General features: G+C 39.9%; 1 protein-coding gene across 4 annotated transcripts in view; it reads left to right on the top strand.

The window, feature by feature from the left end:
* Positions 1–15,348, top strand: part of wnt5b (wingless-type MMTV integration site family, member 5b) — a 99,356-nt gene that overhangs the window by 39,225 nt on the left and 44,783 nt on the right. For 2 of the 4 annotated variants that reach the window (XM_041977398.1, XM_041977399.1), the window contains exon 3: positions 13,614–13,706. The exons of the other annotated variants lie outside the window; for them this stretch is intronic. The gene's annotated coding sequence lies outside the window, so the exon portion shown is untranslated. The remainder of the gene's footprint in view (positions 1–13,613; positions 13,707–15,348) is intronic. 4 annotated transcript variants of the gene reach the window in all.

Here is a 15,348-nt window from a genome sequence, read left to right as displayed (position 1 = left end):
ATAAGCTGTAGAAGATGGATGGATGGATGGATGGCAAAGAACTCTGGGAAATTTTGCAATGTAGTAAAATATATGTCAAGTAAAGAGTAACCAGGCAGTCTGTAGCACGTTTTGCTGAGTGTGTTTTCAACTGAAAGATTTAACTCTATATTTCAATCTGAAAAAAAAGATATATCTGCCTCAGTGTGGACATGACCTGTGTGAAGACTTCGGCACATGAAGAGCCAAAACAAACTATTATAAATATCATGCTTCATTCACACAAAAATGAAGGCCTAAAACAGCAGAATGATGTCATGCAGCATAGAATATTTTTTAGTAAGAATGCAGATTTTTGTCTAAGCACAAATAAAAAAAGAAGTGATTTTAAATGAAGAGGAGAGAGATTGAAAAGGGAGGAGTACGGAAAGAATGAGGGTGGACAGACAGCAGTCTGTGAACCTGTATAGACAAGCTCAGTCAAGCTGCTTTTGAGAGTGAGAGGGAGAGAAAGCAGGGATGTTTTGACAGCTCTGAGCCATCGCAGCAGCAGTAGGCTGTGTGTGTGTTGTGTGTGTGTGTTGTGTGTGTTTGTCCATCTCTGTGGGTGCAGTTGTTTGTGTAGCTCTGCATGTACGGTATTTTTTAGTGAGTGTGTCTGCATGTGCACAGAAGAATAACGAGAGACAGATCATTCATTTCTTTTGATTTAGGGACAAAGAGTCAGTTTGGAAAGCCTGGAATGAAAAATGTATAAAATGATCTGCATGTGTTGTACATGAATTTGAATTTGCATATTGGCATGTGGAAGTTGCCTACCCAAAATCCCATCATGCATCTCTTGTGTCATATCCATATCTTCTCGTTAGAGGGCAGTTGACAAGCTGTGTCCTGATGTTTTTATCATATTGTCACATTTCTCCTCTACCTGCCATCATTAAAAATGCAGACGAAACAAGTATACACACTCTTTATCAGCCTCGAGCCACTTCACCTTCACACACACTCACACTCACACTGGGAAATGCCCGGGACAAATGCACTCTTATGCAGCAGCCCAGGAGCAGATGGAGGTGAGATGTTTTGCTCAAGGGCACCTTGACCTGGCTGTATTTTCTCTTTCTTATATTTGAAAGAGGGGAGTTTTTACTAATTCACCTCACTAGCTCTGTTAGCAGCCAGCCTAAGGATTGTTAATGTTGACCCTCTGGTCCCAAACCTGCAACATTGACCTACTGTCTTTGTGCTACTGCTGCAGTTTGACAGCGATTTGACAGCGATTGCTTGTTTCTAATGATAAGACTGTTTTCGGACCCAGAACCTCCAGAATTTCATATGATAAACAACACTTCAGGGAAAATGTCTTTGAATAATTCCCAATATTTCTAAGAATCCTTTAACACAGATCATGCCATCATATTCTTTTTACCATCTACAGCTGCAGAATTAAACTTTCTAAAGATTGTCTTTCTTCTATGCTGCAGCAAAATTTTGTCCTTCAAACAATGTCAACAAGCATACAAAGAGGATGACAGAGAATTGAGCTAAAAATGAGGCATTTCTGAACTTAGAATGTCATATCAGGCTCAGTAACTTCTGCAGCACAAATGCAACACTGTCATCTATAATTGTTGCAGGGTTTGTGCATGCAGGTTAAGGGAGAGGTGGCTCAGCACAGATATGTATGGGTTGGAAAATGAAACATGGCATTTTTAGATTTTTTTACTTTGGGACTGGGATTAAAAAGTTTGCATATTCAGGCTCCCAAAATGCTGGTTCCATATGGATGAAATGTCCAAACAACAACAAAAAAAAAACCTTTAGTAGATCCAAATGAACATGTCTCCATGTGGACATCTAAATTAGCCATGTAAACGCCAGATAAAGTAGCTGTAGTCATTTAATGGGAAATTAAAACAAATTTAGCTAGTGAAGCTTGATGGGAATCAGAAGGAAGGAATCAGAAGTGTCTCTCCTCTGTTCCCTCCAAAGGAGCCCATTTGTCAAACAGTATTTTACAAAAAGAAAAAAAGGAGAAATTTCCCCTCATGAAAACACAAAAGATTAATCAAATCTCTGTTAAGAAAATGCTTAACAGGTCCTTTCCTACATGTTGCCTGTTGCATCAGGGAGGCCAAGGCAACAGACACATATTATGTATAAGTCATCATGAGTGGTCATCTTTCATTTAGATCGTCAATGGTTGGCTCCCCAACTCACCTTTTTTCTGTATTGAAAGATTCTTTGAAAAGGCTCCAAACCGTACTGCAGTCTCTACGTTCAAAAATCTTTTGACAGCCCATCTTTTAAAAGAGCTCTCCTCTTAACTCACACTTATTTACTTGTTTTACTTGTACCATGTCCTTCAAATGGATTTACTTACTGCCCATGCTAGGATTTCCTACTAAACTGAGGCTTGAATGTCTTTCCTTCTGTTTAAGTCACTTTGAATAAAAGCATCTACTAAACCATTTAATGTAAATCTTAGGTGGAATAACAGAAATCAGAATTAATTAATTAAGATTGTGGAGCAGTTATGATAAAGTCTAGTGATATTTCTAAACTGATTGCCTGCCACTGTGTCTTTCGCATGTAAAAGTCACGTGATCCAATGCTGATATAAAAGTAGACTTTATATCAGCTCTAAGTTAAAGCTTAGCTGCTACGTCGTGTAAGCTTCCTACTAATCTCTGTAACATATGAAATCTATCTGTATGCCATTTGAAGCAAAAATCAAACAGTTTTCAGGATAATGGGATTCATCAGGTTTGCACAAGACTTGGGTTTCTTACACACTCGCTGTTCTCCTGCCAGACAACAAATGCACATGATAGGCAGAGCTACTGTTTGCTGTTTGACAAGCTTTATATGTGTGTGCGTGTGTGTCAGAGAGAAGATGGTTGGCCTTTTAAGAGGCAAACTGATAGAAGGATTCTTTGTGTGTGTGTGAGTAAGTGTGCATCCTTGTGTGTGTGTTAACAATGTACCCTCATGTCCCTTGTGTCAAAGCTTGGCTAAATAAAGTGAACCATGCTGTGTGTGTGTATGTGTTGAGGGGTGTGCATGTGTGTGTGTGTGTCAGAGTGTACGTGCCAGGCCAGATCAATATGAACTAATCAATAGGAGAAGACAGCTAGAAGGACCTTGGGGATGGCAGATACACACCTGGTACACACACACACACACATGCTCGCAGCACCTATTTGTATTCTACACTCACTTTCTCTCTTTATCTTCTCTGACTCCTGCTCCTGTCTTATTCTCGCTTTATTTCTCTATTTTCTCTGTTTTTAAACCTTTTTCTTGCCCAAACACACTAATTATCCCACACTTTTCTTTTTCATCTTGTTTAAGCTGCTATAAAAAAAAAAGCTATACCTAAAATTGTAGAATATTTTTACAGAATGTTCTTCATCAAAAAATTGCAAATAGTTGGAAGAGCCTACCATCCACAGTTTCTATCATCCAAAGATTCAGAGAATCGGGAGGAATCTCTGTGCGCATCGAAGGTCAAAACTGGATGCTCGGGATCTTTGGGTTTTCAGGCAACACTGCATTGAAAACAGGCTTGATTCTCTACTTGAAATCGCTGCATGAGCTCAGGAACACTGCCAAAAATCACATTTCACCATGCAATCCACAAATGCAGGTTAAAGCTCTATCATGCAAAGAATGGGTCGTATATGAACGCAATCGAGAAACACCACTGTTTTCTGTGGGGCAAAGTTAATATAAAATGGTCTGAGGCAAAGTGGAAAACGATTCTGTGGTCAGATAGTTTAAAATGTGAAATTCTTTTTAGAAACCATGGACGTCGTGTCCTGCAGACTAAAGAGGAGAGGGAGCATCCAGCTTGTTATCAATGAACAGTTCAAAAGCCTGCGTGTCTGATGGGATGGAGCTGCATTAGTGCTTATGGTGTGGGCAGCTTCCACATCTGTGAAGCTCCATCAATGCTGAAAAGTAGATGGAGGTTTTAGAGCAACATCTGCTCCCATCCAGACAACGGCTCTTTCAGGGAAGGCCTTGCAGATTTCAGCAAGATGATGCTGAACCACATCCTGCATCCATCACACCAGCATGGCTTCACAGGAGAAGAGTCCGGCTGCTGAACTGGCCTGCCTGCAGTCCAGACCTTTCACCAAAACAAAACATTTGGAGCATCATAAAATATAAATCCAACAATGAAAGTCCAGAACTGTAGAGCAGCTAGAATCCTGCATCAGACCAGAACAACATTCCCCTCCTAAAACTCCAACATCTGGTCTCCTCTCTTCCCAGATGTTTACAGACAGATGTTTAAAAGAAGAGGGGATGCTTCACATTGCTAAACATCACCCTTTTCAACCTTTTTACATCAAATTTAAAATGAGCTAATATTTTCCATAAAATGGTAAAATATCTGAATTTTAACATCTAATATGTTGTTTATAATATACTGGGAATAAAATGTGGGTTCATGAGATTTGCAAATTATTAAATGCAGTTTTTATGTAGATTTTACACAGCTTCCAAACTTTCTGGAAATGGATTTGTAAATAAATAACAAGTTAGAACATTTAAGCATCTTCTCTTCCTGGATGAGGGAAAGTTTTATGAGTGGCTGAATATTTTGGGGTCTATATGTTTGTGCAATTGTTTTGAAAACTTCATTAGAGCAAATTGATCAAAGCTTTTCTGATTACGAACTCTTGATTTGTATCTGAATTTGTAAAGCATTTAAAATTATATTATAAAAATTATTTTGGAGCTTTCATAGCATGTAGTTGACTCTAAATTTGTTTGACAGGAATTCAAGATTTAATAAAACATTTTAAAGTAAAATATTCCAAGTCCACATATGATTTAAATTCTAAAAGCAGTTGATTGCATATTACAAATACTCAGTTGGGTCCTTCAATTCTTACAATCTTACAGGCTTTTCTTTGGTTCTATACTCAAAATCTGAAAAGATTCAGCTATAAAATGATAATGATTCCCACAGATCTGCATGCATGTGAAACACACAAAAAAAAATAAATCCAATGCAAATAATACTTTTACCAAATCCACAATAGACAGTCTGGTTATCAGTGGGCGCACCAAGCTCAGGCTCTGAGGCACTTTGAGTTAAATTCACTCAACATGCAAATTGACTATAATTCACTTACTGGACGATAAGAGTGCCACTCTGTTTCAATAAAGCCTTTTTTACACTGAATATTTAATATCTGTTTGATGTAGATTTCCTTGTGGTTTGAATGTCCACTTACTTGATTATTGGGGCTGAATTTGAAGTGACTTGTTTTCTTTGTCCAATTAAATGCATTTGAAACCTGGTCAGCCTGAAGCCCTTTGTGTTTGCATCACTTGCAATGCCTATGGTTTTGGATTAACACAGATCCTTACAGTTCATTTCATATGTCCTCATTTTGCTTTAAAAACTGCACAGGCTAAAGAGCTGCTTGTGGTGTCTGACTTTCTCAAGTCTTCCACTGTTCCTCCAAATGTTCTGTGAGGCGTATCTCAGGTGACTATGGAAGAAAGTTGAAGAAAGAAAGTCAGCACTTCTTGGTCTTCTTAGGCCTTCAAGTGGATCTTCAAAGTGTTTGTGGTGTGTTTGGGCTGATAATCCTGCTGCTGAATGAACTCCTCTCTTTAAGGATGCACACCAGAGGGTGCAGGATGTCTTGAAGAATAGAGTGCTGTCAGGGTGGAGGTGCTCTGGTGCAGGTGTCCAGCTGAAACCAATAGATAATCCTGTTTTATGGGCTCAATATTAAGTCATAAAGATTTTGCAGTTGTAAATGTTTGCACATAATTTCAGAGCTTTCATCTGTAAATCAAGCTTGTCACCCTGCAAAAACAATCTGCTTGTTTGCAAATGTGCAGAGAAGGGTTTGCATGCTTGTAAAAAAGATTTGTATTTGTGGTTCTTTTAAGAAGACCCTGTTCACAGATGCAAAGCAAAAAACTGCATGCGAGACTCTGAAGTTGCAAATTTTGTCCATATCCTAACACTTCTATCTGATTGGATAGTGACCAATCAGAGAGCAGATGGCTTCCTGTCCTTCCACACCACTGCAGGCTCTTGTGCATATTTGTTATGCAGCTTCTCTCAGTGAAGTAAAATGGACTAAATAAGAGATTTAACTGACTGAAAAGTCAAAACTTGTAAAAAAAAAAAAAAAAAAAGAAGCAGTGCTCTTGAAAATTATCACAGAACCATCTAACAGGTTTTTTTGCAAATAGCCAACAGAACCGCAAGAAAACGACACAAATTAACTGCCAAAGATTTGAGGATAGTCAAACGTGAAAGTAACAGGAACCCATTATATGCTCCAGCGTCATCATATTTCAACCTTCGACATGCAAGGTGTTCAGTGCTCAGAGACATGGCCCAGGTTAGAAAGGCCGAAGCCCAACCACCACTGAACAAGGCACATAAGTTGAAATGTCAAAACTGAGCAAAGAAATATCTGAAGACAGATTTTTCAAATGTTTTATAGACTAATAAGAAAAGAGCAACACTCTGGATGAGCCCATGGTTAGATCAGTAAGGGCTACAGAGCTTTAAGAGGTGAGCTAGTTGGACCTTTTCTGGTGGAAGAGGGACTCAAAATCAACTAAATCAAATGTTAGTTTTAAAAAGCCACATTCCTCCAGCACTAGTACAGGAAAAAGTGTGTATCTCTCAAGAGAAGCATGTTTTTATGCAGGACAATGCTCCTGCATGACTCCATGAATGTAAGGTTTATGATGGTTATTGAAAAGAATGACACATAATAAGAACATAGTATGTTTTCTCAGGAATTTCTTCCTTTTTTGTGTGAAGCTGCTCCAGCACTGATTCAACTTTTTTTCTTTTCACCTCTCTATTGCACTCTAAAATCTCCTTCGCCTACCTAAAAAAACTAATAAACTCATTCCTGTTAACAAGATGAAATCTGCTCCATTGCTCTACGTTTTCTGTCAAACGTGTTAAACCCCACTCGACTGCTGCTGCAGGTTTTTATTTTGCCTCACTTTTTGCCCATTTCTCTTGTTTAAGAAGAGCTCGACAAATTTTATGCAAAATAAGGCAAGAAGGAAAAAGTTTCTCTTTATTGATGCCTGAATGACAAGTTCAGCTGACAGGGAGGCAGAGGGAGCCAGCAGAGAGGCACACACGCAAGCTTCCATGCATTATGCACATACACCTTCAATCACATGTGCACTGGAAGACAAGCACACACAAGCACATAGCGCCTCCCACGCTACCAAAACACCGTCTCACCTGACAAATTAGAATGTGTGCGTGCCTGTTGGTTTTTGACATCGCAAGTATCTGTCACATTTCTGTCAGAGCTGCACGTGATTTCACATTGAGACAAAGAAAGCAAAAAAAAAACCCTCGTGTCAATCTCCTCGCTCACTCTCTCTTTCTGTCCATCTCTTTCCTGCTGTTCTCCACTGGGAACTGTAGGAAGCAGGAATACAGAGCAGAAGTCAGCATCACCTGCTGCATAATTCTCACTCTCCCTTTATAACTGCCTTAGCCATTATGAAAGATTCAGCAACAAAATCCAGGTTTTGATTTCAAATGAAGCAGTATTGCATCCATTTGTCTCATCCATTCTGTGAGAGCTAACTTTTTGTAATAAAATGTGTAAAGCTTAGTCTGCAAAATGTTTATACATTTTCCATTGGGATTACAGATTGGAAAGAAACCCTCACTTTTAAATTGTGTACTGTTTGATTTCTGGATCAGTTTTTGGAAATATACTAATATATAAGCTGTAATTAGGGCTGCAAGGTGGTGAGCTGGTGAGCACTGTCAGCTCACAGCAAGAGGTTTTCCAGCTTGAAAGGCCTGGGCCTTTCTATGTGGAGTTTTTATCGTCATGGATGGGTTCTTTCCTGGGTATTCCGGCTTTTTATCCCACAGTCCAAAGACATGCCTGTGAGGTTAATTAGTGTCAAAATTCTCCATAGGAGTGAGTGTGAGCATGAGTGGATTTGTGTCTCTCTGTCGTCCCCCAAAGCTGACTAGAAAAAGGTCCAGGGTGTACCCTGCCCGCAACCCTGCTTTGGAATAAGAAGGTATAGCCAATGGATGGATGGACAGTTGTGATCAAAAGTGCAACATATAACAAAATCAAAGGTCAATGAACAGATAAATTAAATTTACTATATTATTAAAAACTTTCTATTTGTATCTAATCACTTTACTAAAATAACTTGTGTTTTTATTCTCTTGAAATTAACCATTTGTATCTACTTGCCATGGGGTCTGCACACGGCAGCTTCCATATTTGTACCACCATTTTTACTATGGTGTCTCTGAATGGACAAACAACTGTGTATGTGAAGTGAGAACCTCTGAGCCTTTGTTTGGTAGGCACTAGTTTACCGTTTGGGATCAGTAACGCCTTAAAAAGCACAGAGTAGAGGGCGGTACTTGTACACAGTTTAGAAGTAGGTGCAGTTATTGCTGCACCTGAGGCCACTGGAAGACTTTTGGCCACTGACGGCCAGTGTGTCTTCACAGCTGCATTTGAAGTAACTTTTATGCCCCTCTTTACCACTAGATGTCAGTCATTTTTTACACACTGGACCTTTAAACCTTTGTTACGCTTGTAGCATTCCTCCACATACATCTATTGTTTCATGTGGCTAATCATGTGGGTGTTTTTAGCATGTTTGTAGCATTTCCATCTACAGTGTTGATCGCTAACTTTCTGGTCATCATTACATGTGTGTTATCTGCTGGTGGCAATCAGGTAAAGTAAGTGTGGGTTCATTCCTGTAGTTTGTCCGTTGCTCACACACTACCTGTCAAAACAAAACACACAACTTATTCAGTTTTACGTACAGCTTGTAGCTCAGGGTGGGAAACGCGGTCCTTGATTGTAGGATCAGACCCTCCTTTCAGCTAAAGCCTGATCGCAAATCTCTTGTTGTACCGGCCCTTATTCATCCAGCAGTCCTCGGCCTTACACTAAGCAGGGAAGGTGGGTGTGCCTTTCTTCTTGTGAAAGTGCACAAACTGGAGAAAATGACCAATAACTGAAAAAAAAATCTATTTTCCTGTCATTCATCACTGCATAATCAGATAAGAACCTGTCAAAAATAATGTCTAACAATTGCATTTCTTACTACACGTCCAGTCAGTCCCTCATTCTGACAGAATCCTAAGGGTTGGTCTGGTTCCTCAACATGAAGAACATGACATTATGCATAATTAACAATTAACTTAACAAAGCAAAAATCAGTGTTGGGACAGTAAAATATTGACTGATAACTGATCTGACTGGTCATATTTCATATAAAAAAAATACTAAAAATCCTCTCATTCTAGTCTCCAAAAGGTAAAAATGAGTTGTTATTCTCTTTCATTTAATTATAAGTCAAACATGTTTGTATTTTTTCTGTGTGGTCAGAGAACAGCAGCTATTGGACATGAAATGAATGAAATGAAATGAATGAATGAAATGAAATGAAATGAAATGAAAAATACTTTATTAATCCCAAAGGGAAATTCAATATTGTAGTAGTAGTAATTTTTTTTTTTTTTTTTTTTTTTTTTTTTTTTAAACAATCACATTAATTAATTAAGGGCTTTGTTCTTCAGCCTGATAGCTGCTGGAAGGAAGGATCTTCTGTATCTCTCTGTCTTGCATCGGACTTGAACAAGCCTCCCACTGAACACACTCTGTTGTTTCGTCACGGCGTTGTGTAGAGGGTGTGAAGGATCTTCCATTATCTTCGTCAGCTTGTACAGAATTCTTTTTTTGATGATCAACTCCAGCGGCTCCAGAGTTACTCCAAGCACAGATCCAGCTTTCTTGATCAGTTTGTTCTTCTTCTTTTCAAGTCTCTGGTTCTGATGCCGCTGCCCCAGCAGATTGCTGCAAAGCTGATTGCACTTTCAACAACAGACCTGTAGAACATTTGCAACATTTTGGTGCAGACGTTAAAAGATCTCAGCTTCCTTAAGAAGTAGAGTCTGCTCTGACCTTTCTTGTAAATGTACTCAGTGTTGCTTTTCCACTCAAGTCTGTTGTCCAGCTGAACTCCAAGGTACTTGTATTCCTCCACCACCTCCACCTCCTCTCCCATGATGGAAACACTTCTATGTGTGTTCTTGTTCCTCCTGAAGTCAACAATCATCTCCTTTGTTTTCTTGGTATTCAAGATGAGATGATTGTCACCGCACCATTTCACAAACTGACCAACCAGTTCTCTGTACTCTGCTTCTTGTCCATCACTGATACACCCAACAACTGCTGAGTCATCAGAGTATTTCTGCAGATGACAGAACTCAGAGTTGTACTGGAAGTCTGAGGTGTACAGCGTGAATAGAAATGGTGAAAGTACAGTCCCTTGTGGTGTTCCAGTGCAGCTGACCACCATCTCAGACACACAACCTTTCAGTCTCACAAACTGTGGTCTGTTTGTGAGGTATTCGTAAATCCAGGTGGTTGTGGAGGGATCCACCTGGAATTTCTGCAGCTTCTCACACAGCAGAGCAGGCTGAATCGTATTAAAAGCACTTGAGAAATCAAAGAACATGACCCTCAAAGTGCTGCCTGACTGGTCCAGATGAGAGTGGGCTCTCTGAAGCAGGTATATGATGGCATCTTCAACCCCAAGCCCATTACGGTATGCAAACTGTAATGGGTCCTGAAAGGTGTTCACCTGCTTGCTGAGGTGAGCCAGTAAGAGTCTCTCCAGGACTTCCATGACGTGAGATGTCAGGGCGACTGGTCTGTAGTCTTTTGGTTCAGCTGGTTGTGGTTTTTTAGGCACTGGAACAAGGCAGGATGTTTTCCACAGCACCGGGATTCTTCTCTGACTCAGGCTGGTGTTGAACAGGTGCTGGAGAATCGGACATAGCTGTTTTGAGCAGGTCTTGAGAACTCTGGGACTGACACCATCTGGACCTGCAGCCTTGTTCTGGTTCAGTTTCACCAGTTGTTGCATGACTTGGTTACAGGAGACAGACAGAGTGGAGGTGGAGGCAGAGGAGGTTTCAGGAAGTCCTGATGTGGAGGGAGATGAGGTTGTGTCCAGGTCCTTGACTGAGCTGCAGGGTGACAGAGTGGAGGTGTGACAGGAAAGCTGTGGGCTCATGGAGGGTGTGTGGCTAGTTGGGGTTGAAGCAGGAGGTGAGCTAAACCTATTGAAGAACATGTTCAGTTCATTCGCTCTGTCCAGACCTCCATCGGTCTGATCCTCCTTTATCCCGAAGCCAGTGATCTTCTTCATTCCTGACCACACATCCCTCACATTGTTTTTCTGAAGCTTACTTTCCAACTTCTTCCTGTAGTCCTCCTTGCACTTCTTCGTTTGTGTTTTAAGTTGTTTTTGTGTGGACTTCAATAACTCCCTGTCTCCATCCCTAAAAGCTTTCTTTTTGATGTTCAGCAGCTTTTTCAGGTCACTGGTGATCCAGGGTTTGTTATTGGGGAAGCACCTCACTGTTCTTGTTGGAACGGTGCTGTCCACACAGAAGTTAATATAATCTGTCACACACTCAGTCAAGGCGTTGATGTCATCTCCATGAGGTTCACATAGGACGTTCCAGTCTGTAGCCTCGAAGCATCCTCTCAGAGCATCTTCAGCTTCATTAGACCAGGTTCTAATAGCCTTTCTAATGACTGGTTGTTGCTGAACGATGGGCTTGTAGGAGGAGGAGAGAAGAACTAGGTTATGGTCTGATCTTCCTAAAGGTGGCAGGGCAAAGGAGCTGTATGCATTTTTAATATTTGCATAAAATAAGTCCAACGTTTTGTTTTCTCTGGTGGAGCAGCTGACAAACTGTTGGAAAGTTGGTAGAGTTGCAGAGAGGGAGATGTTGTTAAAATCTCCAGAGATCGCCACAAATGCGTTTGGATGTTGTGTTTGAAGCCTGGCCACTACAGAGTTAATGACATCACAGGCTGCGTCTGGAGCGGTACCAGGTAATATATATACCGCTACCAGAATAACGCATGTGAACTCTCTGGGTAAATAATACGGGCGGAGACTCACAGCTAGCAGTTCAATGTCTCTTGTGCAGATCTTCTCTTTAACAGTGACATGTTCAGGATGACACCAGCGCTGGTTTACCAGCACCGCAATTCCACCTCCCTTCAACTTCCCGCTGAGTTGTTTATTGCGGTCTGCACGGACCGTCCTGAAGCCGTGTACAGACGCATTACAGTCTGGGATGTGTTCATGCAGCCATGTCTCGGTGAAGCACATAATACTGCACTCTCTGTATTCTTTAAGAGACCTGGTTAGCACCTGAAGTTCATCAATTTTGTTAGCTAGCGATCTCACGTTTCCCATAACAACCGTTGGAAGAAACGGTTTGAATCGCCACCGTTTTTCTCTCTGCCTCGCTCCTGCCCTGCATCCTCTTCTCTTTCTTTTCAACTCCGTTGGGATTTGAAGTGTTGTTTCACTGATAATCTTGAGTTTGGAGAGTTTTATCAGTTGATCCCGATGGTAAACAAGTCTCGTTGCCATGGAGACTCACAATAACAAGTCTTGCAAAAACAGAAAAATATTCAGAAAAATCTCCCGTATACCACAGCCTCTGACCAGCGTGAAAAATCAACCCGAACAGACACAGATTGACAGCTGATGTCTTAAAAAAGACGGCTATATTGCAAAAAATCACGAGTTAAAAACAGAGCTACTACAATTGCTGCTGCCACCTAGCGGCGCATTCTAGAACATGACATGTCATTTTACATAACTTTCTGTTAACCTTGAAAGCAGTTTGGATTTACTGACAGCAGTGGTGGTCTTTTCACCTTTCAAAAGCCAGTGATGGGTTTGTCATCAAATTTTAAAGTAGTTTATTACTGTTTGAATTTCAGATCTTTTGTCATTTCAGCTCCAAGTGCAAACTTGTTCCTTAAACAGTTTTCTTACATTTCTTACATTTCACTAAATAATTCATCATGTTCTTCATCCTCATTTATAGACCTGGAGCGCATGTCCCGTCCATACAGTTTATAATAGGAACCGTCATTAATCAAAGTCCTATACCTAATAAATTACATCATTATAATACCAAGATTGGGATAACAAAGGACAAGCTAAAGAGGAGGATTAGTCATTCTAATCTACCAAACTCCTTTTCATATAAGGACCCCCAGTGATTATTTAAGGGTCTGATGATGTCCCTATTCTCTCTTTTGCTGAAAAAGTTAGACATTTTAAAGTTCTTACCTTCATTCACAAGCAGCTGATTACCTTCAGAGGAATGCACAGCAAAGATATGTGTGTGTGTGTGTGTGTGTGTCCAACTGATAATGATTAGCTGGTCTGCTGGGCAGTAAAGCGTAAGAGAGGCAGGGTTTTTGCATGAGGACTATGTATGTGTGTGTGTGTAGTGCCAGCTATTGTTGAATTCTGGGTGGATTTTTGTGTTTTGGAAGAGTTTGGTGTGTGGGTGTGTGTGCCCAGACGGTATTTTAACATGGCTAGCCGACTTCTTGCAGCCCACAGTTAAACAGTGACTCACAAATTCCTCTCTCCCTCTCCTTTTCTTTCTCATCAGCTTAATTTTTTTCACTTCTTCTTCTCCTCTCCTTTTCTTTTTCTTTTTTTAACCACATTCCCTGTTTTTTCGTCTTTATTTCTCTGCCATGCCACCCTCTCTCCTTTCCTCCCTGCAGGTTGGGTGCTGACTATAGCAGAGTTTAGGACAGAGGTGTTTTTTTTCTCTTGTCCTTCTCCTCTTGCCTCAGTCTGTGCCAGCCCTGAACTCAGTAAGTAACCTCGTATTCTCATCTCACCGCCATGCTGCTTTTGTACTGTTATATTAACTTACATAATATATATAAACTAGGCTTAATATTAGGAGAACTTTAAATAAAACTGAGTCCAGTGCAACAACAATGATCAAGTTGTTGTGAAAGAAGTTATCAAAATGAGTCAAAAAACCTTGAAAACATCTTTCATAAATCCCTGAATGTTAGATTAAAGTCTTTGTCAGCTAAAATGTTTTTAACCTTGTTAACATGCTCAAAGATGTTTCTTTAATGCATCTATTTAGTAAAATTATTTCTCAGTCCTGTGCCTGAAGATTTCTTCTTTGAACTTGCAGAGCAGCACCTGCAGCCTCAGAAAGGTGAGGTCAGAACAAAGATTAGAGGAAAACAATCCTGACAAGTTGCTGGGTGGGGCTTTTTGCATGTGAAACCAATGAAATGTGAAATGACAGCAAGCTTAAGGAATATTTAGCTTGGGCTAGGAGGATAATACAGTAAAAGCAAAATAGGGGAGGAACAAGTAGCCACTAGAGCAGTGGATGGAGAAAACCACCCGCTGGGAATTTACTGCAGACATGTAAATTCATAACATGTCTGATGTCCCTGTTTTTCAGTATAGTCGGCATGTAAAAATGTAAATGTAAAATGTCCTGCTAGCACCAGCACTATCTTGGCTAGGTCAACATTACCACATATTCTTGTGTTTAACGAAGGAACGGGGGCTCACAATCTGACATTGTATGCTGAAAACCTACGTTTTCCAGAGCCAGCGACATTTAGACAAGATATATTTCCAAAATCTCAGATTTCTGTGCCCAAAAACTAAGTTTGCATGTGGACAAAATGCATAAACGCGTAGAAATATCTGAGGTTTTTATATAAATATGCATGTTCGTGTTTACATGGTCATAGCAACGTAGCCCATAAAAGGCTATTTTGAAGATATAAAAGGTTTTTTGACTGCAAAAATCTTTTAAATTTACAAATCTTAGAGAACCATTTATAAGGGTCTAAAAACTGCCTCTTTAAAGGGATTTTTAAAAATAAAAAAAATTATAGACTCCTGCACCCACAGTGCAAGGAGGTACACTTTAGGTGATCCTGATTCCATCAGGAATTAAATTGTTTAACAGCAGTCTGTCATAGCAATCACTTCAGAATTTTTACCTACACATTCATATTTTTTTACTACATTGGTCTACATGTATCTCCCCACCACAAAATCTTTGATACTGACTGTTTCTTAATGTTCACTTAGACTATATTCATCTTTTAAATCACTGTGTTTACTAGAAACTGGCTAAATTAGTCTCTGAGTGTATTTACTAGTGCAATATTTTCAACCTCTCCCATCTGGGATGTGCACTAATAATGTTTTAAACTACTGCAACTTTTTGATTGGCTGCTGTGACATTTGAATTTCACTGCCTACAGGATGATTGATAAAATATGAAATGGTAAGGGAGTTATATATTATTCTTCAATTGTGTATACAATCCCAGTGAAAAGCAACATGTTAATATATAAATATGAAACCCAAAAGAAATTTAGAAATGATAGAGCTTTTTATATAACACTACAAAGAACCAGATTGTGGCTGCAAGGGAGGGAAAAGTAGTTGAGATAAGAGATGTAGAAA

Source organism: Melanotaenia boesemani, chromosome 23, assembly GCF_017639745.1.
Source record: "Melanotaenia boesemani isolate fMelBoe1 chromosome 23, fMelBoe1.pri, whole genome shotgun sequence".
In the NCBI taxonomy this organism is placed as follows: Eukaryota; Metazoa; Chordata; class Actinopteri; order Atheriniformes; family Melanotaeniidae; genus Melanotaenia; species Melanotaenia boesemani.
This window is presented reverse-complemented; position numbering and strand designations above follow the sequence as displayed.